The sequence below is a fragment of the Epinephelus lanceolatus genome, chromosome 6, assembly GCF_041903045.1.
Source record: "Epinephelus lanceolatus isolate andai-2023 chromosome 6, ASM4190304v1, whole genome shotgun sequence".
Lineage (NCBI taxonomy): Eukaryota > Metazoa > Chordata > Actinopteri > Perciformes > Serranidae > Epinephelus > Epinephelus lanceolatus.
In genome coordinates, this window is record NC_135739.1 from 3168966 (window position 1) to 3185642 (window position 16677).

At 43.3% G+C, this 16677-nt stretch overlaps 1 protein-coding gene across 8 annotated transcripts in view; it reads left to right on the forward strand.

The window, feature by feature from the left end:
* Positions 1-305: 305 nt before the first annotated feature.
* The window catches only part of ralgps2 (Ral GEF with PH domain and SH3 binding motif 2), a 104766-nt gene continuing 88394 nt past the window's right edge, over positions 306-16677 (forward strand). For all 8 annotated transcript variants that reach the window (XM_078168458.1, XM_078168463.1, XM_078168461.1 and 5 more), the window contains exon 1: positions 306-444. The gene's annotated coding sequence lies outside the window, so the exon portion shown is untranslated. The remainder of the gene's footprint in view (positions 445-16677) is intronic.

Consider the following 16677-nt stretch of genomic DNA (forward strand, 5'->3'; position numbering starts at 1 on the left):
CTGGTTTTCCACTGGTGCGGGCACAGCTGTGGTCGGACCACAAGATGGCGTCAGAATCAAACACATGAACCTTTTCAAATCTCACATGGCGCTTAATCCTGGACTCATGACAATAGGTGGGCACCGGGTATGCTCCCCCATGTGTCAACATTATACCCCACTGTATCAGCAACCTGTAGATAACACAGACGCAGACAAAAGGTCAGTGTGTGTATGTGGAGGTGAGCTGAGCCGCCGGTGTGAGGAGGAGGATGATGATGATGGGCGGACTAGCTCCGCCCGTCAGCCGTGCGTCTCCTCAGCCCTCATTCAAAACAGAACACAGCTGTTGCGAGGCGCATCGTCGTGTCCTGAGCGTTAGCCTCGAGACTGTTAGCTGTCTGCTGCTTTCTGATGAACCCGCTGGAATATCGAAGGAAGGAAGAAGATAACGGCTTCACTTCGGTGAGTTAAAGACCAGCGTGAGTCAAAGTTTCTGATCGTTTGCGACATCATGTAGAAAATCCCTCCTCAGCCGTCGAGGCAGCTAGCTAACGTAACGTTAAGCCCCACGAACGGTTTGGATGTGTTTGTTTTTACACGCAGGATGCTCCGTTATCAAAGTAGATCGGCATCCATCAACAGGAGGGGACAAGAAGATGCGAGGGAAACGATAATACTTGTCCTGTTTTATTGCATTGCAGACTATCAGTAGCTGGATGCTCAGGTTTATTTCAACCAGCTTTTTATCTTCTCCTCCGCCCACGTGAAGACACAGTCTCCCCACCCCACGCCGAGCAGCAGCACCGAGGAGTTTGATATAATGCTAATAATAAATCATGCGCTCCCTCACGAAGCTAAGTCAGCTAACGAATCAGGCTAGCAAGAACTGCAGCACGCTAATGTGGAAAGCTCTGAGAAAAGAGTGGTGAGAGTCAGTGAGTTCGCATTATATGATTCCTCTCTCTCAGTTTTACTTTGTTGACTGTAGTGGCTACGCGGTTAGCTTCTGTGGAGCCAGACTGGGGACTAAATGTCCCGTTTGTGCTGCTAGCCCGACAGCCAAACCCACTGCAGGCGTCCTGCTCTGGATAGCTCATTGGCGGTGAACCCCCTGCTGCACAGTTGCCCTCCGGGGAGTGCTTTGGGTGTGGCGTGGGTTCACCCACGAACAATACTGTGCACAGCATTAGCCTGTCTTGTCCTAGCCATAGCACGTCTCGGTTACAGAATAAGCACAAAAGATTAGTCGTGAGGGTATTTTGAATCTGGGAAAGGGGTGACCACCTTCATGAAATTACTTCCATGAGGAAAAGCTGGAGGTTCCTCCCAAGTCCAGCTGGAAGGTGTTTCCTCACATAATGCACTCACATCTCACCCACACTTGTATCAGCAACCTGCTCTACATGTGTCTGATTGCTGTCCGCTTCCTTTAATGTAATTAGTTTGCTGATCAGTAACAATTTAAAGGTCCAGTGTGGAGGACTCAGGAGCACCTATTGGCAGAAGTTGTATATAAATCCAGTAACTATGTTTTCATTAGTTTTATTTTCACTTCAAAACAAGTATTGTGTTTCTGTTACCTTAAAATGAACTGTTTATATACATGGTGCTTGCCATGTTGTTGCTACAGTAGCCCAGAGCGGGAATAAGGCTCTGGCTTTTGACAGGGCCATTTGTGTTTTTTTGCTTTTATGCATTGGCCACCGTAGTTCTACATCCTTAGCAAACAGGAGAAGTTTCAGTCCTGCAGCCTAACTGCTCAACACTCAATCCATCACACTGGATCTGTAAATCAGGGCCAGGCGATGTAGAGGAGTAAGAAATCACAACATTGTTCTTACAAAGTGGGTAAAGGCTAGAGTTGTACCAATACCAGTATTGGAAATGCCTCTGATACTGCCTAAAATGTGGTATCGGCGAGTACAGCCTATGACCAGTCCAATACCACGTAATGCCTCACGTCATTACACATATGCACGCTACAGGCAAACGAAACGGAGCGGAGTTTAAAAAGCATTCTACTGTAGCCTTAAATTGTGTGGCTGCACTTTAACCTGTGTCTTGATCTGTGTCAACACTGGATAATAATAATAAAAAAAAGTTTTATGGCATTCATTCTACTATTATGTATTTATTCCTTAATATTTTACATAGAGTTTTAGGACAATTCATAACCCATCCATTTTTATTTTACGCGCTGGTATTGGATCGATACTCGCTATTGGCAGATACCTAAGGTTCAGGGATCGGAATCGGTATCTGGAAGGAAGAAGTGGTATCGGTACATCTCAAGTAAAGGCAAATAATAACAGCTATAAAAGTCTGGTAAGTTGATAGAGTTACATCACTTTTCTGTAATGCAGCCTTTACAACCAGGAAAAGACAACACTTAGAATACTATATCCAAAATAGAAGATTATGTCTATTCTCATATCACAGTATTGATTTAATATTGATTAAATGCACAGCCCTACATTAAAGAAGTGATAGTAATCAATTCCAAATGTGCAGACTCAACATTTATCAGTTGTTAGGGCTGTATCTTAGATGTCGTATCATATGTTTACCATTTAATGTCAACTCAATCTGAGGCAGTGGTGGTCTGATAACAGAGGCCAGTGTGCCGTCACAGTCTACATTGCTAAAACTTTGCGAGCCGTCCAACCGAACTCCATGTTATCTGTTTCTGTTCCTTCAGTGTGTGAGGTCAGGAATAACTGCAGATATGTTGGTGCTCTGGGAGCACACACACTTGAGTGGGCCAGCTCTATTAGCTGTCAAGCAGAATTAGTTTGAGCTGAATTCACGCCTTTTTCACTATTAGACCGCCCTTCTTTTCTTAAACAAAGCCTCCCTCTGCTCCAGCCTCCTATCTAACACACTCTTTGTCAGTGTCTTGCGTGACGTTGCTTCGCGCGCTCCCCATTTTAACTAAGGAATGTTCCATATTGATATTTAGTGTGGTTGTGTGGAGCTGCTGTTCTCAACACTTAACATATGACCCAGGGGTCACTGGTTCAGACTCATGACTGGCATGCCTTTACAGTGGTGATGGTGTCATGTTATGCAGTAAAGACTGAAACGGTCTTATTTGGCCTTAGCAGTCTTCTTTAACAGTTAAATAGATGCATAATTTATCTAGATAGAGTCGATAGCTGCAGTTGAGCTTGTTCTGAAAGCATTGTGTGATTGAGAGGTGAGATAAAGCTAAAGTTCAGACCTAAAGAGGAGATGAAACCTAATTATTTCCAAATGTTGGGAGATCCTCAGTCCCTCCATATGTTAGAGAAGGAATCTGTTTGGAATTCCTTTTGGTTTTTACTTCATCCAATTCAGGCCGAACCCGGGAGAGAGCTGCAAATTGTTACAGATCACCAGTGAAAGTTTCACCTGCAGGACAGTGGGTGCAAAAGGTACACCTGGACCGTTTATTTTAGCAGCCTTAGTTCCAGGGCTTAGGTTTTAATCCAATAAAATATGGTTGATTCAGTATTCTCAGTGCGGAGATTTGTACCGTTGGTCTTAAGCAACACGAGTCCCATCTGTATGCCTATTTACAAGTGCTGCATTGAATTATCATTGTGTGTTTTTGGGGTTTATCCTGTTCTTCGTCTCTCTCTTCCTGACTGTAAACAAAAAACGTCACATTGCATATCTGTTTCTTGCCAACAGAAACAGTGTGAGTGCCCGGAGGATATGCTGAAGCACACTTGCTCACAGAGTGCTGTTCTTATTTTCAGTCACATCACGTTGAGTATAACACATAATTATTTATGGCTAAATGCGTTTGTCTTTGAAGGGACGCAAGCAAGCACTCCTTAACTGAAACATTTGGTCATGTTCCAACCGGTGGAAGAAAATCATTCGGAGGACATACCCTCAGAGATGCAATTCCAGTTTTCCATTTCTGAATCATTATACCTGTTCGGATAAGTCTCCCCTCAGTGTCATTTGAGCACCAGCTACTTTTTAGAAAGCGTCCCTCGGTAACTTTACATTCCACCTCCACCTTCCGGGCGAAGCTAATCCCAGAGATGCCTCGTGTACGTGGGCCCATCTGTTCAGCACTGTGGTATGGCTGCTCTGTCCAAGGCCTGCAAATGTGATTAGTTAGAGATTACATCTGTGTGTGTGAAATGAAACTCCCCTTTCAGAATCAGAGCCGTGTGTTTACAAGAGAAAGGGATAAAACACTGAAGGGCTTTTGCGTCATCAAGTTCAACCCCTGGTCTTTCTCAGGTTGTATTTCTCTGCTCTGCATTGCATCATGTTCAGCACACAGTTTATGTGAAATGCTCCTCGATGCATTATGGCCGTGTCTGTGTGTAGCAACATATAGAGGGCAGCTCATGTTTGACTTCCCTTTTGAGTGTATAAGCAGTCATCTTGAGCCTCCTTCTGAGAGCTATACATATTCTAGAGGCGTTTTGGTCTGCATCAAGCTTTCTCTCTGTGTGACCTCCAACCAGTGCTGTTGCTCAGTTGCCAGGGTAACTTTATGCGTGTGTCTGGCACATCCATTCAGCACAGATGGAACTGCGAAGTCACATGTCGTCACACTCTTCCTCTGATGCCTTCCCAGCCTTGGCTCTGTCACTACAAGCGTGAATACGAAGCTAGTTATCTGTGTTCATTTTCTGATCTGGTTTTCACAAAGCTGCTGACTTCTCTGTTGCTATTGGGAGAAATATTAAAGGTCTCTGTGCTTGACAAGTTGTTTTGGAACACTGATAATGATATTGTGTCCGATTGAGTGCTTGATAAAGACCTTTTACGTATGAGGTGTTTCTAATGTTGCTGGCATTTGGGTGAAGTGGGTGTTGTAGATGTGAGCTTGGCTAGCACCTGACTGGCTGACTGTGTTCATATGTGTGAGAAGGCAGATAAAAGACGGGGATAATGCACGTTCTGGCTTTCACTACAGAAATCTCAGAGGCAGGCACTACGTTTCACCGCGTAGATTGAGCAATGTGACTTTTTTTTGTTGCACACAGCATTTGAGGAAGTAGTGCAAAACTGCCTCTTCATATTGTTATGAGTTTATTTGCCATGTGGTTCCTGCTGTGTTGTAATCACAGCTCTTGTTTAGGAGAAGTAGAGGCACAGAGAGCAGCTGGACACAGACAGTGTTGAAACAGAGACTGCACACAGAGGGTCACTCGTGACTGATGGCTGAATCTCTTACACACACCCTGTTAGATGCACGCCACAATAGGCAGAGTGGCGACAGGAGGCCTAGAGCTTTGAGAACATTTTAGCCTGAATTTATCCACTGATGGGAGTGGCTCACACATGAAGGGCTACGCACAGCGAGTGGACTACCACTGCGTAACTTTGTCTCCCATACCCGTCTCTCCTCTCTAGTTCCTAGCTTCTCCTTTGTGTTACTTCACTCTCAGTTTCTCTTTCATGTTGCTGTCATGTTTTGAGTGAGTCTGGTGCTATTTTAGTCCTGTGTTGTCGGCCTAAAATTCATTCTGCGTAATTATTAGGCAGCATTTCTCACAATGCTGTGACGTACGCTACATTCACCAACCCACAAACCTCTGCTTTCTGCTTCCCCCACCTCCTTTTGACTTTTGTAAATATGTCTCATTTGAGATCACTGGTGCTGATACAGGATCTGACTTTCAGTACCAATTCTGAAACGATGCTTCTTTTAAAATCCCAAGTTTTATGTTATCATAACATGCACAAAGCATACATGCATCTTCACTGAATGTTGTACTTTATTCAGTAATAATCTGACCTAAATACTCAAATAGATTTAGGTTTGATGACATGCTCTACTTGTTATCATGGTTGTAATGCATTGTGCTGAGCCATAAGTGATCTTTTGAATCAAGAGGCAGATCTCTTCTGACCTCATCATCTGTCATAATTGCTCTTAACCTGCAAATGCCAACCACAATGCAGAATAAATGTAGTTTTCAGAATTGGTGTCCGGCCTTGTCAGCCTTTGATGAAACCCTGGGTACTTTCACTGCCTTGTGATTTAAATGTCATAAAATTCCATGAATAGAGGAAGGTAGTGAAACCAGAATATTTACTCAACATTGTAATGAGATCACAAAGTTAGTTTGTGTAAGCCGTTTTGGTATTGGTAATAATTCAGGACCTTTTCCTCTCCCCTTACGTGCCTTTGTGTAGAGTTACTCTTACCAGGTTGGACTTCAGCATCAGGCTGACAAGTCAGAAAATTTGAGGAAACCCCGGGGCTTCCCTGCCTGGTTTTTGGTCAAGCTCATGTGACTGTGCGTGTTATGTAATTGCAGCTAGTTTCGATATGTTGGTGTAAAGCTTTTCCTTATTGTCATGTTGTTAGGCTCTGTCAGTTATGATCTGTCAGGTAGGACCGGGCCAGTGCTTGACATAGAGCATTTCTGGGTGTCAAAATTAGGGTAAACTCTGGGATAAATCAGAACTGACAACCACAGAGGGTCCTGCTGAAATGTTATGTACAAACCTGACTCCCTGCCTGTCGTAAAATGTTATTCCTGAATGTACTGCACACTCCCTCGGACTGTAAACAGGATCCTATCATAGTGGAAGGATGGCAGTGTACAGAGCAGGTTGTTGTTTGGCTGTTTGTTATGCTGGTTCAAGACAAAGTGGTAATGTGTCAGCTAACTGGCTTTAATGAAATCTATGCTTGTCTACTGCCTGGATGGTCGTCTTGCATGTCTTTAAGTCTGTGTGCATGATGTGCATGTGCTTTTTCAAGGTCAATATTGGCTCAGCTCACCCAGCTGATTGGTGTAAACCAGGGTAGGTGTGTCAGGTTGTAGGTGTTTGGGGTCAAAGGTGGGTTTAGGGACACGGCCAGCCTTTAAGGCATGCAGAATGTCAGCTATGAGGGTCTCATTCCACCAGACACTTTTCAGGCTGGTCGGCCGCGTCATGTGTCATGTGACTCTGCATATCTAGAATATTCTTAACAGAGGAAGTGTCATTTGAAGCCAAATGTGGAGTACAACGCAAGGCAGCGGTCATCTTAAAAGAATGTGGCAAGATAAGAGATTTTATTATTTGGAAATTTGGATACATGTTATGAGCATTAAAATCGTTAACCTGGATTTAAGTGCTGGGGTGGACAAAGATGCTTAAGTGGGTTTAGATTGGGAAGAAAAGCCTATTGATGTCATCATCCATCCCACCATGACTTATGAACGTAGTCCTCTAGCCGAGTGTGAATACTCACATTCAACAGCATTTAAATTATGCCTGAAGCGTAAGTTGGACCGATGTGTGTGTGCACAGGTGTTTTGAGTAAAATGGATGTGGGGGCTATTGTTGTGTTTTGTTCTACTATAGATACAGAATGAGGACCAGGCCATGACCTCCCCTTCTGTCCCAATTGTATATAAACAGAAAGATGCCGCACCCTTCCACTTCCCCTGCATATTGTCCTGATCCACCATGTATCAGAGACAAGGCTTTGTGATCTCACAACACAGCCCCATGTATCTGTCTAAACCCTGAGTGTTTTGGCTTGGGAGCCCAACTGAGAGCTGAGCCTTGGCTATGTCATGGAAACTTGTGAACTTGGTCCTGAACCCTGCCAAAGACAATAGATCAGATACAGACAAACATGATTCCACCTCTTGTTCCTTCTCTCCGCTCTTTGCCTCTTTCCTCCATTTGCTCTCCAACATATTCGTTTGCACTGTTTCCCTGCCACCAGACGGGCCTGTCTCAGGTACACTGCAGGCGTTTTGGCCTTTGGAAAGTGGTGTATAAATAAAAAACCTCATCCTCCGCACCTGTTCTGCTCTTCTCTCTCCTTTTTCCTATCCAGCTCTTCTTTGATGAATGAACAGTGATGATTCATGTCTTGAGAAGATGTGTTTTTCTGTGTCATCTCAGATAATCCATTTAGATTTGTGCGACTGAGACAACCTGTTTCCTGTCTCCTTTGTCAGGTTTCCCACAGGTCGGGTCTTGACATGCAGACAGAGACTTGCGCTCACATGCCTGCAGTTACACACTTTACATCACCAACTGTCAAACTGGGTGTTAATTCATTTCATTCACACCATTTTTTTGTATTGAACACATGTCATCTGACCTGAGAGTCAAATGAAACACACTGATGCTCTCGTGCTTGTTCCAGACAAGGCAGTTAGAGGAGAAGCACAGATTGTACTGAACACAATTCAGATGTGACACTAACAGGAAGACAGTATGTTTACATCCAAGTGTTGTACAATTCCAGAACATTTGGCAAAGAAAGTAAAAACTGGTGTGCATTTCCTTCTACTGTTACTATGTGAAGAAGATGCAGCACTCCAAGAATTAAAGCTATTCAGTTACACCTTCCCACATTATATGGCATTTATACAACTTTAATGAATTAATATGTTTCCTCCCACCACATGTAACAGGTAGAGTTTGTGTCTGCTCCTAGTTTGTTGTAGTGCTTACTGTCAGGGTGAAGGGTATTTGCAGTATTCATGTTGAATTTGCAGCATTTCTGTTTAGATTTTGTACGTGTCCATTCTGTAGACACAAGAAAGAAACTCATTAACAGATGTGACTGTTATTACTGCATTAAGCAAGCTCAGTGCGTGTTGGAGACTAGCAAATAAGGTTGGGCAATATGATGGTGTGGTGATAGAAGAAGAGTAGAGATTTTGCAATACCATTTTTACTGCGGAAGCAATTATGGGCCTGCTATGTAGCAAATTAGGGCTGGATTCTTGTGTGATCTTGCATGATCTAAACAATCCAGCTGCCTTGCAAGTGTTAATATGGATCCACTGCTTTTCTTTGCAAGTTTTTGCCCTAACCGTGACCTCTTTGCCCTAATGCTGCATTCACATGCTCCTAGGAGGGTCCTATTTCCCCAAGTCGGGAAGTCATTCCTCTGACTTTGTGTGTTCATGAGCTGGTAGTCAGATTGTGGAAGCAACATGGATGCTGCAAAGATGTGTTGTAATTTGAAGACAACAGCAGATGAAGTGCTCATGTGGGTTGCAGTATCATGGTATCCAGGAAGGTGCTCTTTGGTCAGGAAGTGTAGAACATCTTGAAAAAAACAAAATCCAAGGCGACTCTTCTCTGGTGCAAAAGTTAAAAGGCCTTTATTAAATGGCTAGTTCATGATGAACATTAAAATCACCAACATGTTTCGGCCATGCTCACTGGCCTTCATCAGGGCATATAGCTGCAGGGTTCACGGGTGGCCTAAATGAGGCCCTACTCAGACATGGGTGGAGCCAATCAGCACTCCATTTGCCAGACTGCAAGCATATAAGCAAAACTCCCTTTACACAATGCACTCATAACTAGAAACCTGCATCATAACTATCTGAGGCAGATAGAAGAGGGGATAGACAGAAACGTCTCAATCAAAAAGAGGCGGAATGGATTTTCAAACTGAAAGCTACTGTATATCCAGGAATTAATGAGGACCTTGACCTCACTCCATTTTTGTAAATTAATACTTCCTATGTAAAGGTGCCCTACTTCGTATATCTGTTTGCATATATTTAGTGTCTTTTTTCTTTTTTTTTTTGTGTGTTTTATGTATATATTCTATTAATTTTCATATGTTATTTCTGCTTCTGAATACAGTTTATGTATATATAGTTTCTTGTTCTCCTTATAGAATTTGACCTATTGATGGTTTATTGTGATTTTTTCTAATTATATCTGTTATATTCTCAATGTTTGCCTACTGGCCCTATGATGCAGGTTTCTAGTTATGAGTGCATTGTGTAAAGGGAGTTTTGCTTATATGCCTGCAGTCTGGCAAATGGAGTGCTGATTGGCTCCACCCATGTCTGAGTAGGGCCTCATTTAGGCCACCTGTGAACCCTGCAGCTATATGCCCTGATGAAGGCCAGTGAGCATGGCCGAAACATGTTGGTGATTTTAATGTTCATCATGAACTAGCCATTTAATAAAGGCCTTTTAACTTTTGCACCAGAGAAGAATTGCCTTGGATTTTGTTTTTTTCAAGATGTGTTGTAATTTATTGCTCAGAGCGTATAATAACATGTTGACAACAGTTTGAAGCTTTGTATTACAAAGTGATTCGGCCCCAGATTTGTTGCTGCACTCGTACATCCCCTGAAGCTACTAAAATATTGCTTTACCTGATTTATGCTAAGAAATAATTTTTCTAATTAATCTAGCTGACTTTATGTGGACAGCAACTAATGGTTACAGCCTAATACCATGTTACAAAGTACATGTGAGCACAAAATTGACATGCATTATGTGAATTGATGAAAAGTTTACTTCCTTTGAACATTTAATTTCGTCTGCCATGTTTTTGCATATATGACGTAAAAATGTCAACTTGTGTACAGAGTTTCTTCTCCACGCTGTTGAGTTCTGACTTGAGGAGGCGTTCATGTGAATTTTCGCAGCCAGGAGCGATTTTTTTCCCCGATTATTCTGACACCACAGAATGCAGGGTAACCATAGTCACCTCTGACCTTGGTGCATTGACGTGACGAGTACTGTGTGGCTCTGTGTGTCTAAACGCTCGCAGCTTCCCGGCAAAACGGCCCAACATTCACCGATAATCTGGCAGTGTAAAAGGGGCTAATCACTCTACAGTAGGGCGGGACTTGCCGAGAAAAACAGTGAGATCCATACTGACGTGCCTCGTAAGGTGACCTGATGTAGGCAGTCATGGAGGAGCAGAGTGAGGTTGTTAATACAGAAACCTGTAACACTTGAAATTATCCTCAGGCACATTAAGGATTCAATTTTGAGTTATTATTTTGAGGTTGTTGTTTTTTTTTTAGCTCATGTGTTGTCGATTGTGAGGCAGTTGTTCTCTTGTGTGTATGGAAGAAAATAGCCAAATGTGATGAAGTACACCATCGTCATTTTAAACCACTTCTTAACTGAATTTCAGAACAATTACTGCCTGGTGATATATACCGCTGCAATGATATAAAATGACATTAAAGCCTAGTTCACATTACACGATTTTCACCGCGATTTTGACGTCGCAGAGGATCTTGAGAACCACCTTGGGTCGGAGTTGAGTTGTCAGATAGTCTGCCACGACGAGTCCTCATGTGTGAACAAACCTATGAGCAAGTCGCCCCCTCGTCTGCGACTGGGACTGGATATCTGGAGTGCTAGAAAACTGGAGAAGGCTGACACGACTGACAAAGAGCATCAGCCAATGAGAGGCGGGATACGTCCCACGTCAGCACGCAGGAGGACGGAAGAAATGTGAGGAGGACAAGCCGCAGGGTTGCCAGGTCCGCTTATTAGCCGCGACTTTGGGCTTTTTGTTTTGTAAAGTCTCTCAAGTCTCTCAAATATTGGTAGTCGTGGGTTGCATTTTTTGGCTTGTTTCTAAAGTGGAGTTGCTTATTTGGGCTTGCTCTCTAAACGTTGCCTTCCTCTCTATATATCCGTCGCTTCTTTTGGGCTTGTTTCCATAGCCCTGGTTGCTTGTTTCTCTCCCAAGATCTGGCAACACTGACAAGCTGGCAAGCAACAACAACAAAGGCGGCGTCCACAGGATCACGGGGAGCGCGTTGTGTTTGGACCCAGGCCCTGGAGGCAGATCTGATTCAACACTGCGAAGAATATCCATGCCTTTACGATGTGTCGTCTCCAAGTTAAAAAACGTAGTTTGGTGACGTCACCGCGTTATCTGGGGCTCTGTCGGCGAGGGCTCGGTGGAGAAATCTTGTGGTGTGCACACACAGGTCGTAACGCAGTTGGCGAGACTTCCGCTGACAGAAACACACGTCGCCAGGTATGAACGCTCAAAAGATTACGACAGTCTCTGCAACGTAAAATCAGGCTGAAAATCGTGTAGTGTGAACTAGGCTTAACTGTGATAGATTTTGGCCATATTGCCCAACTCTTCTGGCAACTGACAAAGTGACAACCACCTATAAAGACTTGATGGACAGCCCTAACTTTGATTCTGCTTTGTACGTGAAAGGATAACCTGAATTTTTATTTGATTTCCTTTTGTCTCATCGTTAGAATGTGACAAAGCTGGGAGGGTTTGGAGAAAGGGAAGAGAAGAGGGAGGGCGACATTGCCGCTGGAAACAATGTCTTTCCTATTTTTAGTCAATAGATGAATGTTTAGCAGCACGTGCATCCTGTCTGTACTTGTCCTCTGAGAGGAGAACAGAGGCCTGAACCAGTAGTGTCTCTGTAACCCAGGCTCATATTGTAATTAGTGTGTCCGTGTGTGTGCGCGCACAGACAGAGTGTAGCCCGTGGCCATGCTGCTCTGTGGGAGAGGAGGGTCAGAAAAGGGGTGTGAGGGGCTCATTCAGGGAGAGAAGGGGGATATGGGAGAGGGGGAGGGGAGCAGTGCAGGCGTTGAAGAGATACAGCTGTTTCTCCAGTCTCAGCTGTTGCGCCTCTTCCATTTGATGCAGGCTCACCCCCCCCCTCCTTCTCTCTCAAACACACACACACACACACACACACACACACACACACACACACACACACTGGAAGCAGCACACAGTGTAACATTGTTCTGCCTTGTGAGAAAGATGAAAGAATCAATCTTTCATAGCTGCTATCAGATGGGAATAGTAAGTACTCACCATATTAGTAAAAGAGACAGCCATGGCCAGATTAGGCAAAATCTGTCTCTCTGTTTTCATCACATTTTGTTGTTTCTCCTTCTGGCTCCTCTTTTTGTTGCTTTTTCTGCCTCTCTGTTTCTTTCTCTGCCTTGAAGTTAGATGGATCCAGCTTTATTTTCTCAAAGGATTTAATAACCATGTCTGCTTTTTCTTCCAGTTTATCCCTCTTGTATTTTCCCTCGACCTCTGTGTGTGCCGTGTTTTATTCCCCCATTTGACCTCTGACCTAGTGAACTCTCATGGCAAACAACTGTGTGCATTTGTATGGGTGTAGTTCATGTCCCTCTGACCAGCTTTGGGTGGCAGTTTGGGTGTAGTTGTGCTTCTCCTTTCTGAGCACAAATGTTGGAAGAGTTGTCACACTTATTCTGCCGCCTTTTCCTTCTTTTACTCAATCCTCCTCCTGCTTTTCCCTCTTGGCTGCACTCCTATTGTGTTTTAAGTTGTAATTGGTCATTTTATTAGGCCCTGGAGACAGGGCAATGCCGTGTTAGGGGAAGTCATGCGTGTAGCACTATGTGTGTGTGAGCATGTGCTAAGCAGTATGGGAGGCCTGTTATCTCAGTCTTGCTCAGTTAAGCTGGTTCAAAGTGACTTGAGTTCTGAATTGAAACTAATCTTCCAGTTAAATACTCAAAAGTTTAACTCAGCAGTATCAGCAACACAGGACAATATTCTCGGCTGTTTTCCCCTCTCTGTCGTACTGAAACCTTGGCTGTGTAGACTGAATATTCATACACATATAAGACTAACAACAGCTTGCCTGCGGCGTGTTTACTTTTAAAGACACCGCAGAGTCTGCGCCTCGGTGTTGGCTGGTGCTCTGCTCTTTTGGGTCGAGTATCTGAGCAGAGTCGGCCAGCTTAAAAGAGGATAGAATAACATATTGGAGGAGGATGAGCTCATTGTCATAGAGACAGTAGATTTTGCTGTTTTATCTCGGGGGTGAATGACTTGAGAGATTGTACTTAAAATGGACAGATAGTACGATACAGCAGGATGAGAAGCACTCCCTCTGATTTTGTCAGTAGAGCTGCTCCCTGATGTTCTCTAATCACATTCTACCTCATAAAACAAACTGAAATACTGTATCTCAGTCTGATTTTGGCTGCAAGGACGACCTTGGACGGACCAGTGAGCAAGCAATCCTCCCACAGTATGGCTACAGCATGTATGCAGCTGGGATCAAAGAAGAGTTTTTGTTGGAGAAACAGTAAGACTGTACGACCTTTTGGCTGACAGGAACAGGCTTTAACACCCGGAGCTTTAGTCTCTACTATTGTCAGTTTCCTGTGCCTGGGTGTATGTTTTTTCTTTTGAGAAAGGAGGTATTGTTGTTCCAGGACTGTAGGTGTTTGTGAGTGTGTGTTTGCTCTTGCATAATTGTATGGTTTGTCAGGTTGCAGCACGCCGTGTCTCTTAAGTCTGTGTCTCACTCAAAAGCCCCCAGGGACCACCTGGAACTCAGTCCTGAGAAATGCTCCCCATCTGTCTTTGTGGTGTCATCATCAGTGTGAAGGTGAAAGAGCTATACTTTGAGTGGCAGACAAAGATGGAGATAAGAATGTTGTGCTCAAACACCATCTGTTTGCTCAAGTCCTATGGAGTGCTGCAAGGATATCATTTATTTTCTAGGCCAGCCCGGAAGGAAGTTCGTGTCGCCCTGGTTCCCTTGACAAAAAGCCAATGGGATTTTTTTCATTGAATTTTGAATTATTACAGAAAAGAATCTCTGTGGCTAACAAAAGTTTATGATGCTTACACATTTTGTTTAGCAAGATAATCTTCACAAAATGAGCGCCACTTTTACGATTATTAAAGCGTAAATGCAGTCACCAGAGGGAAAAGGCTAATGTTGTGTCATTTGGCCACTTTTTAAGATGCTTAAAGGCTTCAAAATTCAGGACTGAGGTATTTACTGACATATTTTATATTGTAAAAGCAGAACCTGAATTTCCTAAGCTCGTGTTGACCACAGACCTTACTTCAGGCGTACAACAAAAACTCACAAAAATTAAAAAACATTGACGCTGAGACGAGGGAACCAGAAGTGCTAAAATCCTAACTCATTTTCGGGTTTTAGGGCTCATTCCTGCACCACTTTATTGCCTTTACAGTAGCTCAAAGAGAGCGAAGATGAAGTGTTCAGGATGATGTCCTGATAGAGACGAAGGACACATGTATACACACATTTTGTCTTGGACATAAACACAATGAGAAACTAATAGGGAAACAGTTTAATTTTGTATACATATCAAAGTGTGACTCACAAACCCTCACAACTTCTTTAGCTTGTTTTGGGGGGCTCAAATAGTCGATGTGGAAATCTTAGGATATGTCATCGTCATAGTTTGATTCAAAATTGAGCTGCATTAAATTCTTGCAATCCTAGCAGCAGCAGCTGTGTGGGATGTTTAATGTCCGTTCAAACTGCTCCAAGTATCTACAGCTCTTTAATCACAGACGGTATAATTCACCAACAGAGAAATGAACAAAAAGTGTCAAATGTAAATTCGTATGCCAGCATCCACCTTCTGTTAAAACCTACACCAACCCAGTTCCACTCACTGTCACCCAGCGTTTCATGTGGCTACCACCATAACAGCCCCACAGCTTTTATTGTAGAAAGCAGCTACAGGAAGTATTGCCCTTGCATTACCAGCATGCATCACTTACTCTGTGGTACCGCTTCCTTGTTGCTTTTGTAGTTTTGTGTTGTTGATGTTTTTCACTCCAGGCTGCCTCAGATTGAGAAACCTCTGCTACTAATCTGCTGTGAGCAAAACTTCAGATAATAAATTTACAGTGCTGACTCAAAGCAGTGTGTCATGTGTTATCATCCTGCGCTGGACTGAGACATTTAGTGTGGTTACTTAAGGTAAAGAATCCTGGCCGGAGATAGCCGAGATGTTTCAATAAAAGGTGCAATAAATTCTTCGTCCAGTCATCCAGTCTGCTGATTTATAATGTTGGCAATAGGTGTGTAACCAATATACTCTGGCACTGCACGTGCCAGTTTGTGGCAACTTACGTGACCTTTGTTCGTTTAAATTGTTGTGTTGAGCAACAGTATCATGCTCTGGACGTGGCATTACCAGATATATAACACAGGACCTGACCGAATTATTATAATACAATAACGCCATACTTGCTACCAGCTGTTGACAGAGCCTCTGTGCTCTGACGGATGCATCTTTATGACTGTAAGTTAGGACAAAACAAACTAATGCAGTGGAGTACGGACTTTAACCTGAGAGATGAGGAAGCGCACAGTATTTGTCCTGCCTGTGGGAAAAATGGTTTTTTAGTGAGGCAGTCAGGAGTCACCTTAGGATAAACACTGAACGTGTGATTTGATGAAAGTAAAAGTAGCCCATTTAAGTTTAAAGCTTGTCATATGTTTAAATATGGCAATAACAATATAAATCATGATGCAATAAATTATCTGGAGATTGACTTGAAAAGCATTTTAAAGATAAATAACCAGATGGAAAGTATTTTTGGCCAAACCAATGACATAAATGCAAGTTGACGGGCTTCATCACACTGTAATGTGGAATATTAAAAGGAAAACTACCTCAGTACAAAGCAAAGCAGAATCTCTACTGTTTGACATCCTATCAGCTGTTGGTAGACGGCATGTTGTCATATTGTCCGACCCTGCAGCAGCCTAAAAACTGCACAGTGCTGCACAGTTGGGTGTCTCAGCGGGTCGTCGTGTACTTCCCTTTACAAAGAAGGTGGCAAGTTGCACCAAAGCGACGCCTTTCATCCTCAAGCAAACTGTGTTTTAGGTCATAGAAAGTGAACCTTTTTTTAAAACACAGTCCATGGTGAAGATTTTCAGAAACTGACATGTAGACGGGGAAAACAGTTTTTGTTTTGTGATGTCTGAGTGTGCGCCTTTATCTCCTTTTGTGAGGTTTCACAAATGAGGCAACATTTTGTGCAATGGCAGACTTTGTTAAGATAGTGTTAGTTCTAAAACCTAGTTCACATTACATGATTTTCACCACGATTTTGACGTCGCAGAGGATCTTGAGAGCCACCTTGGGTCGGAGTTGAGTCGGCAGATAGTCTGCCACGACGAGTCCTCATGTGTG